The sequence below is a fragment of the Rattus norvegicus genome, chromosome 2 (assembly GCF_021556685.1).
Source record: "Rattus norvegicus strain SHRSP/BbbUtx chromosome 2, alternate assembly SHRSP_T2T, whole genome shotgun sequence".
NCBI lineage: Eukaryota > Metazoa > Chordata > Mammalia > Rodentia > Muridae > Rattus > Rattus norvegicus.
This window is the reverse complement of record NC_141535.1, coordinates 224311094-224324154: the sequence shown is the minus strand read 5'-3', so window position 1 is coordinate 224324154 and position 13061 is coordinate 224311094. Positions and strand designations below refer to the sequence as shown.

Below are 13061 nucleotides of genomic sequence, written 5' to 3'. Positions count from 1 at the left end.
TTATCTAGCATTACCTTTGCAAAAATATAAAAAAAAAGAAGAAGAAAAAGAAGGAAGAAACAACATGTAAATATGCTCAGGCTGCCATCCGCATTTACTGTGGGGACCTGATCTCTCTCTCTCTCTCTCTCTCTCTCTCTCTCTCTCTCTCTCTCTCTCTCTCTCTCTCTCTCTCTCTCTCTCTCTTCTTTTTCCCAAATAGCACCTGCCTCTATTCAGAGATGTCTGTGTACGAGGATAAGAGAGAACAACAAAGGCTTCCGCTGTGGCAGCGGCTGCATCATTTTCTTAGAACTTACCATTATATGCTTCGGGTCAGAGAGTGAGGGTGGGTGCAGGGAATGAAGCTTTTAATATCAGGTGAATGGATTTTTTTTTATAAGAGGTTAGGAAGCTTCTGGGTCTTAGAGAGAAAAAGGGAGCTTTAAATGTAATCACATCGCTTTTGTGCTGTAATTATCAGTGCATGACGAATCATCTTTTCATTCAATCTGTTTAGGCAGAGGAAATGTCTGCCCCCACCTCTGCGCCCGGCCGTCCCGAGAAGCCACAGTGGCCCCATTTCACCGGCTGAGGAAATACAGCTTATCTAGAAAAATGATCCTGAGAGATCACCTTAGAGGAAGGGTGGGAATAAAAAGGTACAAATTGATTTAAAAACAAAAAAACAAAAAAGAAAAACTAGGACCTTGTCACATGTTCACCGTTTGAAGAGATTATGATATTGAGTAATTTTTTTCATAATTCCTACTGCAAAAAAAAAAAGGTTAACAGTGTATAAAAGAGAAAAATATCAACTTCGGACTACTTGGCCCTGTTTGAAAAAATGGTTAAAATATTGAGGCAAGTAGCAGTTTGAATTGGTGTCAAGAGTCCAGGCAAATGATTCAATTCCTGTGCAAAATAAAAGTTTTTTTTAAAGTCCCCCCTAGAACTGTAATAAGCAAGAAATGTTAAGTATTTGTGAAGTGCTTTAAAAATGATAAATATCACTTAAAAATCAGCAGAAAGAAAGAAAAATCCAGGCATGGTGCTACATATCTCTAACTCTGGTACTTGACAGGGAGAGACCAGAGGATCAGGAGTTCAAGGCTAACCCTTGGACTTAGTGAGCTTTAGTACATCCGGGGCTGCGTGAGAAACTGTTTCAAAAGGAAAATGGATCAAAGAAAGGTAAAAAAGAGTAGAGGAGAGCAAATGTGATGGAAACTACAGCATATAAGCAGTATAGTGTTAAATATGCATATTTTTAGTGTTTTTTTAAAATGGTGACTCTTCACTGTGAAATTCTACCAGGCCTTCAAAAGGAATCAACACCAATCCTTCCCAAATTATTCCACAAAATATAATAGGAATGTAAACATCCCAACTTCTGTTATGAAATTGGTATTTTTACCCTGATGGCAAAACCAAACAAAGATGCAACAAAAAGAAAAGAACACTGAAAACTGTGGGAGTTTGAGAGACGGCTCCAAGGTCAGAGAACTGACAGCTCCTGCAGAGGACCCTTTGTTTCCCAGCACCCAGATGTTGGCTCAATATTTTGTAGCTCTAGTCTCACGGGATCCAATGTCCTCCTCTGACCTTCTCAACACTGCACACATGTGGCTCACAGACATACATGTAATCAAAACACTCAGACACATGCAATAGAAACAAAGAGAGGAAGGAAAGGAGGAATCACAGTGAAATGAAACCAGGCACAGCTGGTGAAACAGCATGACAGATACGGGTGCTTGCCACCAACCTGACCACCTACGCTGATGCTCCACAACCCAACTGGTGGAACGGAAAAACTGACTCACTAGTTGGAGTCCATCCTCTACATCCTACCATGGTACATGCCCCCAACACGTTAAACCACATTTTTATAAAAGATTCTTCAACATGAGCAAGTTGACTTCATTCCAGTGCTGGGCCAATATACACAAGTCAGTAAATGTACTGTATCTCAAAGAAAAGCCACACAAACATTTTAATAGATGCAGAAAAAGCTTTTGACAAAATCCAACATTTTTGGGGGGAGGTGCAGCAAACTTTATTGATTGTATTCAAGAGAGAAAGGAGGGCTCCCTGGGCCCCTCCTGTTGTTATGGGGATCTGGGGTGGAATTGTGAGGGAGATGCTCAGTGTTGGAGGCTGAGTTGGGATGGGGACTCCTCAGCAACTGAGGGCCTCTCTCTTGTTCTCAGTAGCCTTGCTGGGCTGGGCTGGGTGGTCCAGGGTTTCTTACTCCTTGGAGGCCATGGAGGCCATGAGGTCCACCACCCTGTTAGCCTGGTAGCCATATTCATTGTCATACCAGGAAATGAGCTTTACAAAGTTGTCATTGAGAGCAATGCCAGCCCCAGCATCAAAGGTGGAAGAGTGGGAGTTGCTGTTGAAGTTGCAGGAGACAACCTGGTCCTCAGTGTAGCCCAGGATGCCCTTTAGTGGGCCCTCGGACACTTGCTTCATCACCTTCTTGATGTCATGATACTTGGCAGGTTTCTCCAGGTGGCATGTCAGATCCACAATGGACACATTGGGGGTGGGAACACGGAAGGCCATGCCAGTGAGTTTCCCGTTCAGCTCTGGGATAACCTTGCCCACAACCTTGGCAGCACCAGTAGATGCAGGGATGATGTTCTGGGCTACCCCACGGCCATCACACCACAGCTTTCCAGAGGGGCCAGTGATGGCATGGACTGTGGTCATGAGCCCTTCCACGATGCCAAAGTTGTCATGGATGACCTTGGCCAGGGGGGCTAAGCAGTGGGTGGTGCAGGATGCATTGCTGGCAATCATGAGGGAGTGGTCATATTTCTCGTGGTTCACACCCATCACAAACATGGAGGCATCAGCGGAAGGGGCAGAGATGATGACCCTTTTGGCCCCAGCCTTCTCCATGGTGGTGAAGATGCCAGTAGACTCCATGACATACTCAGCACCAGCGTCAGTCACCCCATTTGATGTTAGCTGGATCTCGATCCTGGAAGATGGTGCTGGGCTTCCCATTGATGATAAGCTTCCCATTCTCAGCCTTGACTGTGCTGTTGAACTTGCCATGGGTAGAGTCATACTGGAACATGTAGACCATGTACTTGAGGTCAATGAAGGGGTCATTGATGGCAACAATGTCCACTTTGCCAGATGCAGAGCAGAAAGCAGGTCTGGTAACCAGGTGCCCAATACGGCCAAATCCGTTCACACCAACCTTTACCATCTTGTCTATGAGACGAGGCTGGCACTGCACGAGAAGACGCGGCTGTCTCTGGAACAGGGAGCAGCAGAGAGCCAACAATTTTTTTTATTTCAAGAGAAGCAAGCAAAAGAGTCAGAGGCAGCCTGAGCTCCCACTGTTAGGAGTCCCACAAGAAGACCAGTCTATGCAACCATAATACATCTATACTGAGAGCCTAGGTCAGACTCATGCAGATTCTAACTGTTAGCTCAGTCTCTGTGAGCCCCTATGGACCCATGTCTGTTGATTTTGTGGGTTTTCTTGTGGTGTCCTTATCCTCTTTGGCTCCTAGCAATACAGGATGGCTCAACATATGAAAATTTATCAGTGTAATCTACCATGTAAACAAACTAAAAGAAAAAGACACAAGATCATCTCACTTGATACTGAAAAACCCTTTGACAAAATCCAACACCCCTTCATGATAACAGTCTTAGAGACTTTTATCTAACTAGACATAACCAAACGTAAAAAAGGCAAATTACAGCAAGCCAATAGCCAACATCAAAATAAATCAAAAGAAACTCAAAGCAACTCCACTAAAATCTGAAACAAGACTTGGCTGTCTACTCTTTCCATAGCTAGTCCATAGAGTACTTAAAGTTCTAGCTAGAGCAATAAGACAACTAAAAGAGAACAAGGGATACAAACTGGGTATGGAGAAGTCAAAGTACCTCTGTTTACAGATGATATGATAACATGCATAAGTGATCCCAAAAATTCTACCAGTGAACTCCCACAGATGATAAATACCTTCAGCAGAGTGGCTGGATACGAAATTAACTCAAAAAAAAAAATCAGTAGACCTCCTATGTACGAATGACCAACTGGCCAAGAAAAACTATCGAAGAAGCAATGCCCTTCACAATAGCCACAAATTATGTAAAATAGCTTGATATAACTCTAGCCAAGCAAGTAAAAGACCTGTGTGGTGAAACTTTAAGCCTTTGAAGAAAGAAATTGAAGATATCAGATGGAAAGATCTCCTATAACTGGTCTTTGCTACTTTGTGGGTTCTTCTTTATCCGTCTTGGTTTCACCCTCTATCACTAGATAGAAGAAGAATAGAGTGGGATTGCAGATTGGTACAACAATTCTGGAAATCAGTCTGGAGGTTCCTCAGAAAATTGGACATTGAACTGCCTGAGGACCCAGCTATACCTCTCTTGGGCATATACCCAAAAGATGCCCCAACATATAACAAAGACACGTGCTCCACTATGTTCATCGCAGCCTTATTTATAATAGCCAGAAGCTGGAAAGAACCCAGATGGCCTTCAACAGAGGAATGGATACAGAAAATGTGGTACATCTACACAATGGAATATTACTCAGCTATCAAAAACAATGCCTTTATGAAATTCAAAGGCAAATGGATTCAACTGGAAAATATCCTGAGTGAGGTAACCCAATCACAGAAAAACACACATGGTATGCACTCATTGATAAGTGGATATTAGCCCAAATGCTCAAATTACCCCAGATGCACAGAACACATGAAACTCAAGAAGGATGACCAAAATGTGAATGCTTCACTCCTTCTTTAAAAGGAGAACAAGAATACCCTTGGCAGGGAATAGGGAGGCAAAGTTTAGAACAGAGGCAGAAGGAACACCCATTCAGAGCCTGCCCCACATGTGGCCCATACATATACAGCCACCAAACTAGATAAGATGGATGAAGCAAAGAAGTGCAGGCTGACAGGAACCGGTTGTAGATCTCTCCTGAGAGACACAGCCAGAATTTGGCAAATACATAGGCGAATGCCAGCACCAAACCACTGAACTGAGAACGGAACCCCCTTTGAAGGAATCAGAGAAAGGACTGAAAGAGTTTGAAGGGGCTTGAGACCCCATATGAACAACAATGCCAACAAACCAGAGCTTCCAGGGACTAAGCCACTACCCAAAGACTATATACATGGACTGACCCTGGGCTCTGACCTCATAGGTAGCAATGAATAGCCTAGTAAGAGCACCAGTGGAAGGGGAAGCGCTTGGTCCTGCCAAGACTGAACTCCCAGTGAACTAGATTGTTGGGGGGAGGGCGGCAATGGGGGGAGGATGGGGAGGGGAACACCCATAAAGAAGGGGAGGGGGAGGGGCTAGGGGGATGTTGGCCTGGAAACTGGGAAAGGGAATAACAGTCGAAATGTAAATAAGAAATACCCAAGTTAATAAAGATGGAGAAACAAAAAAGAAGAAGAGAGGGGAGAGAGATCTCTGAATCAAATTTCTTTGTTTTTGTTTTTTGAGCACTATAACTAACAAACCATACCAACCGGCCTGAACAACCAACAACCTTACCTACTGGAGCTCTAGTGTTTATATACTAGAAAAATTCCCAGAATTCCAAATGTCACACAATCACAGAAATGAACTGTAGCTGGCAAAACCATCCTTTTGCTAGAACACAAGACAAATCATGGTCAGCTACTTCAGCCCAAAGTCGCCCCACATCCCTACATCTGGGATTAAAATGATTCAAAAATGTCACTACAATCTCCCATGCTCATGATTTAAAAAAATCATAATACGAATAAGAATAGAAAGAATGTATTGAGGCTGGAGAGATGGCTCAGTGGTTAAGATCACTGACTGCTCTTCCAGAGGTCCTGAGTTCAAATCCCAGCAACCACATGGTGACTCACAACCACCTGTAATGATATCTGATGCCCTCTTCTGGTGTGTCTGAAGACAGCTACAGTGTACTCATATACATAAAAAATAAATAAATCTTTTAAAGAAAGAAAGAATGTATTTAATATAAAACTCTGTATAGCAAAGGAAGCTGTTGAGGAAGAGATGACCTACAGAATCCACACAGATCTTTGGCAGCTATACATCTGAAAGAGAATTAATATCTAGAATATATGAAGAACTCAAAATAATAGACACTGGGTCAGTAATATGGCTCATGACTAAAGGTACTTGCCACCAAGACGACCTGAGTTAGAGACCCATGAGTGGCATGGTAGAAGGGATCTGACTCCTGACCTATATGCACACACTGTGGAACATGGCTATCCATGCACATCTACACATCTGCATGCACATGCACACAAATAAAGAATTACAATTTAAAACAGGATCCCTGCAGGAGAAACTACAATGATTTCTTTGTTAAATGGACATGTTGTCAAACTGCCTTATAGGTATTTATGTTTCTATTTAAAAATTAGTGCCATATTCAGCCCTGGTCAGAGAAGCTTTTGTTTGGAGTTGGCAGTTGGTTAAGGAAAAGACTCACAACTGGTCAAAGTGCCAAGAATAATTGGCCATTGAGCTATCAGCCCTAAATGGGACATCTGTATAACCCCATCTAAATTTCAGGGAATATCACAGAAGAAATAATGAAAAGGGTTTAAGAACAAGGAGAAAGGAAGGAATCCCATGAAATACTGTCTTCTGGACATGGTGTGACTGGGGCAGCCATGATCTCACAGCAGCAATAGCTGCTACATGAAACCTGCACAAGGTTGAACCCATCAATGTCCCATTATGCATAGGGGAATAGTGCAGAAGGCCTCACACCTTTCTGAGGAGCTAAGCAGTTAATCAGTTAATATTTGCTGAGGGATGGAGAGTCACATTCCTCAGGGGTACAGCCACTGGTAAATTGTTCGCACTCAAGTAAACTCTCCCCTGGTCTTATTCATGCAAGCAACCCTGACTAAATGCAGTGGAACACAAACGCGCACACACACACACACACACACACACACACACACACACACACACACATGCTCTCTCTCTCTCACACACACACACAGACACACACGCACACAGACACACACACACACACACACACACACACACACACACACACGGCCACTGGTGAAGAGTCAGTAGCTTGGCAGTTCTCCTTGGTACAAAGATGCAACTCAGGAGGGTTGACAGGATAGCTCTCAGCCTTAGCTATTTGGTAAGCTGGAACTACATTTCCCAGAATCCCTTCCTTGTCTTGTCTTGGATAGTGCTGGTCTCAAGAAAAATCTGTATGAGCAATGACAGGGAAGGAAACTAGTGGCTCATGTGGTCAGAAGATCATAGCTGCTCAAGGCAAGGGAGGGCGGGGCAGAGATATGAGCAAGATCCAGGTTGTTCTACTCATTCTGAAACTCATTCCAAGCCATCTGTCTGCCATGATAACCTGTAACAACACCACTCCACCATTAAACCCATCTATTTATTTAGCCTCAAAGAACAGGCAGCATCCTGCAGTCTTCTGTTGTCAATCCATTTCTAACTCTGTGGTACCTGCTGAACAGGACAGACTTCATGCAAACTCCAACTGGTTTATCTACTCTAGAACTGGTTCAGACAGGTTCAGTTTATAGCGTAAGTCATGCAAAAAAAAACAAAAAACAAAAAACTTAGAGGAAGACTGCTGATCTCCTTAAATCTCCTTAAGCTGTCTCTTTGCTCCTCCTGCTTCATGAACATGCCTTCAATTTGTGTGCTTTTTAATATCTCAAGATATCCCTAAAGGCATCTCCTGGATGGAATTCGTCCCTATTTACTAAGTAGTGCAATGATTAAAACCAAAATAACAGGCCTAGAAGTGTAGCTCATGATACATTACATGGTTAGCATGCACAAAAGCCTGGGTTTGATTCTGAGCAGTTCCCCAAAATAGCCAAAATAACAATCAAACTGTAGATTTATAAATTCTAGGACAAGACTTTGTGTGCACGGCTTTCTAAAAACTTTCAGTTGAGTTGTGTAGTATCATTATTGTAAAATATTTCATGGGATTGAAATATTAAGTTACTCAACAAGGGGAAGAAGGAGAAGTTAGGAGAAAAGCACAGGAAACATTCCTGAGTTATTGCCCAGAAGAGAAAAGGGTTCCTTTACAGACTCTAAAGTCAAACTCTTCCTTTCCGATGTTGATAAATAAAATGTTGTAAGAAATGCAGAAAACCCAGGATAGCTAAAACTATCCTCAACAATAAAAGGACTTCAGGGGGAATCACTATCCCTGAACTCAAGCAGTATTACAGAGCAATAGTGATAAAAACTGCATGGTATTGGTACAGAGACAGATAGACCAATGGAATAGAATTGAAGACCCAGAAATGAACCCACACACCTATGGTCACTTGATTTTTGACAAAGGAGCCAAAACCATCCAATGGATAAAAGATAGCATTTTCAGCAAATGGTGCTGGTTCAACTGGAGGGCAACATGTAGAAGAATGCAGATCGATCCATGCTTATCACCCTGTACAAAGCTTAAGTCCAAGTGGATCAAGGACCTCCACATCAAACCAGACACACTCAAACTAATAGAAGAAAAACTAGGGAAGCATCTGGAACACGTGGGCACTGGAAAATATTTCCTGAACAAAACACCAATGGCTTATGCTCTAAGATCAAGAATCGACAAATGGGATCTCATAAAACTGCAAAGCTTCTGTAAGGCAAAGGACACTGTGGTTAGGACAAAACGGCAACCAACAGATTGGGGAAAGATCTTTACCAATCCTACAACAGATAGAGGCCTTATATCCAAAATATACAAAGAACTCAAGAAGTTAGACCGCAGGGAGACAAATAACCCTATTAAAAAATGGGGTTCAGAGCTAAACAAAGAATTCACAGCTGAGGAATGCCAAATGGCTGAGAAACACCTAAAGAAATGTTCAACATCTTTAGTCATAAGGGAAATGCAAATCAAAACAATCCTGAGATTTCACCTCACACCAGTGAGAATGGCTAAGATCAAAATTCAGGTGACAGCAGATGCTGGCGAGGATGTGGAGAAAGAGGAACACTCCTCCATTGCTGGTGGGGTTGCAGACTGGTACAACCATTCTGGAAATCAGTCTGGAGGTTCCTCAGAAAATTGGACATTGAACTGCCTGAGGATCCAGCTATACCTCTCTTGGGCATATACCCAAAAGATGCCCCAACATATAAAAAAGACACGTGCTCCACTGTGTTCATCGCAGCCTTATTTATAATAGCCAGAAACTGGAAAGAACCCAGATGGCCTTCAACAGAGGAATGGATACAGAAAATGTGGTACATCTACACAATGGAATATTACTCAGCTATCAAAAACAATGACTTTATGAAATTTGTAGGCAAATGGTTGGAACTGGAAAATATCATCCTGAGTGAGCTAACCCAATCACCAAAAGACATACATGGTATGCACTCATTGATAAGTGGCTATTAGCCCACATGCTTGAATTACCCTAGATGCCTAGAACAAATGAAACTCAAGACGGATGATCAAAATGTGAATGCTTCACTCCTTCTTTAAAAGGGGAACAAGAATACCCTTGGCAGGGAATAGAGAGGAATAGATTAAAACAGACACAGAAGGAACACCCATTCAGAGCCTGCCCCACATGTGGCCCATACATATACAGCCATCCAATTAGACAAGATGGATGAAGCAAAGAAGTGCAGGCAGACAGGAGCCGGATGTAGATCGCTCCCGAGAGACACAGCCAGAATACAGCAAATACAGAGGCGAATGCCAGCAGCAAACCACTGAACTGAGAATAGGACCCCCGTTGAAGGAATCAGAGAAAGAACTGGAAGAGCTTGAAGGGGCTCGAGACCCCATATGTACAACAATGTCAAGCAACCAGAGCTTCCAGGGACTAAGCCACTACCTAAAGACTATACATGGACTGACCCTGGACCCTGACCTCATAGGTAGCAATGAATATCCTAGTAAGAGCACCAGTGGAAGGGGAAGCCCTGGGTCCTGCTAAGACTGAACTCCCAGTGAACTAGTCTGTTGGGGGGAGGGTGGCAAGGGGGGAGGGTGGGGAGGGGAACACCCATAAGGAAGGGGAGGGGGGAGGAGGATGTTTGCCCGGAAACCGGGAAAGGGAATAACACTCAAAATGTATATAAGAAATACTCAAGTTAATAAAAAAAGAAAGAAAGAAAAGAAATGCAGATGCGTTTCTAATTCTTAGAACTTGTGTGATCTAGAGAAGCTTCTGGCAGTTTAAGGAAGCATGTTTCAGATTCAGGAATCTTGCGAACCAAACGTTAAACCATTAGTAGTTTGAAATCACCCAACACACATATATTTTCATGGAATTGGCAAATGCTAGGCCTGTTTGAGTTCTCAGTGGATGACCGAGTATACATACACATGCAAACACACAGAAGAGGAAAAGAACAGCGACAGAGTAATGATCTCAGTAGCAGCAAGGGAAAGAAGTCCTTTGATGTACCGGGACCAGGCTGTGTTCTAATAACTTAATGAACATTAAGTGACAAGCTAAGATGGGCTCATGCCTGTATCTGTCTCCTCCTAACACCAGTCAGTGAGCCTTACACTAGTAACTTTTACCAGTCACCATGAGTATTTGCACCATGGAGAATCAACAAATCGGGAGTCAGGACCGGTTATGCTGTTAGTCACTAATAACCCCTGAAGCGTCACAAGTCTTCAGTCAGAATCTAAAGGCAAGTTCACACATTGTTAATACCCTAGTACATCATTCTGCGTAACTTAATGAGAAAGGGGAGTTTAAGCAGAGGATGGAGAAAAGTGCACATAAAGTAAGGGACCAAGCATCTTAAGGGAGGCAGGGCAAGACAGCACAGGAGGTTAAGGCACTTGCCACCAAACCTGAACTTGAGTTCATCTCCAGAAACTATAGATCTATAGGGTGAAGAATAGGAACCAATTTCCTCACTTTGTCCTCTCACCTCCACCCATGTGCTGTGGTATGTGCATCTCACACACACACACACACACAGACACACACACACACACACACGTATATGCACATACATACACATACATACACATGCACACACATACACATACACACAGAAATGTAATAAACATGCTTTAAAATAGAATAAAAAATTTTAGAGTAAAGAGAGATCTGGCTGGGGTGCAATTTGACTATAATAACAGGTGATCTAAGAGAACCCGGCACGGTCCCCTCTCTTCCAGGGCTTCTGGGAAAGCTGACAAGCCTATTCCTTTTCTCGCCATGCTCTCTCTATGACATTGGATGCTGTGGTTTGTTCTTACTACTCTAAGAGAATGCTTGAGTCTGAGTGATTTATAATAAACAAAATCCAGTGGCTCATAGATCTATAACCTGGGAAACTTAAGATTGAGGAAGCTGCATCTGGCATGGTAGAAGGTAGAAAACCCAAGGTGGGGGGGGGGGAGACAGACAGACAGACAGACAGACAGACAGACAGACACAAAGAGAGAAAAAGGGAGGGGAAGAGGGAGAGGGGAAAAGGGAGAGGGAGAGAGAGAGAGAGAGAGAGAGAGAGAGAGAGAGAGAGAGAGAGAGACCGTCCAAATGTTCCTTTTTGTAAAGAAGCCAGCTCTTCAACACTCTGTTCATGAGGGTGGCATCCTTGTGGTCTAACACTACGTAGACGTTCCCCTCCTCCTTGAAAACCAGGCCTGGGGATAGTCAATCGCTTCAGTTTCCTGGAAACCATCAGTGGTTTTGATTTGCTAACAGCCTTTGCCATTAATGAGTTGACATATCTTAAACCCAATAAAATAGGACTTTGAGTGATTTCAAGGAATACTTTTTAAATTGGATTTATTTATTTATTTATTCATTTATTTAATGTATGTGAGTACACTGTAGATGTCTTCAGGCACACCAGAAGAGGGCATCAGATCCCATTACGGATAGTTGTGAGCCACCATGTGGTTGCTGGGAATTGAACTCAAGACTTCTGGAAGAGCAGTCAGTGCTCTTAACTGCAAAGCCATCTCTCCAGCTCCCTCAAAAGAATACTTTAATGCCAATGAAATAGAAGAAGAAATGGGAGAAGGATGGGGAGGTGTGGAAACAAACCGATAAAGAAAGTTAAGAACGGCACCAGGTATGTGGAGCTACGAAAACCTTAATTTTACACCATGGACAAGGTCACTTGATGCTTGGAAGCCAAGTGCCTCTCTCTTACTCTCATCCACAAGGGAGTAGAAGCGTCAGCGGGTAGCCTGGGCCAGAGCACACAAAAAAAACTACAAGCTGCTTCTGTCACATTTCTACAGGGTAAGAAACCTCTCTATCCAGCTCCAGAGCAGGGAGTGAATTTTTAATTCAAGTGGTTGCTCCTACTGGAGGAAGAACTGCCCTGTATTAAACTGTATTAAACTGTATTAAACAATCCTCAGGCTATGCTGTCAGAAATAAAAATCAAAAAAAAATGTGAAGGAGTAAAATGGGAAGAATAATAAACCAAGGGCTCTCTGTTATAAACAACTGCCAGGTCCCACACAGAGGAAAGAAAGCCTCCCTGCTTCCTTGGCAGGGTCCTCACTTCCTCCAGCTCAGTGGCCTTCCAGCTTCTCTACTGCTCTCCTGTGTTTGCTCTCCATGGGTCAAAATTAGCATCTGCAGCCACCGTCCCAGAAACAGACTTACACTCTGTGCTTCACTTTGAACATCTGCTGGTCCTGAACTAGGTATAAATGGTGAGTGGCATGTTATTCAAAGGGTGGTGATCTCGCCACTTCACTCCAGCAATGAAACTAAAAACCCTTGAGCAATATCTTGCTTCATACTCAAGAGAAGCACGCGTAGGTTCCAGGTTAGTGAAACTGCCTGGCATTCACAGTGCTCCCTGCCTTTGGGTGCTTTATGTCAGTGTTGTTCAGTAAAACAGAACACGAAGTGACTTACCAACAAAACGCTGTGCTAATTTGTAGTCCAGTCAGGGTAAGAGTGTCCCGTGGGTCGTGTCATGGTCCTGTGGTAGGTGGAGAAGGAGGGGAACAGTAACTTCTCTTTTCATCTTTGGTTTTGAGCCAAAGGCAGCTTTTCTGAAGGACACTCAGAAAACACAGTAGATAGCAAGATCCTGGAACCAGA

General features: G+C 43.2%; 1 pseudogene; it reads right to left on the bottom strand.

Moving 5' to 3' along the window:
• Positions 1-2146: 2146 nt before the first annotated feature.
• LOC108350114 (glyceraldehyde-3-phosphate dehydrogenase pseudogene) lies at positions 2147-3247 on the bottom strand (annotated as a pseudogene).
• Positions 3248-13061: the final 9814 nt, after the last annotated feature.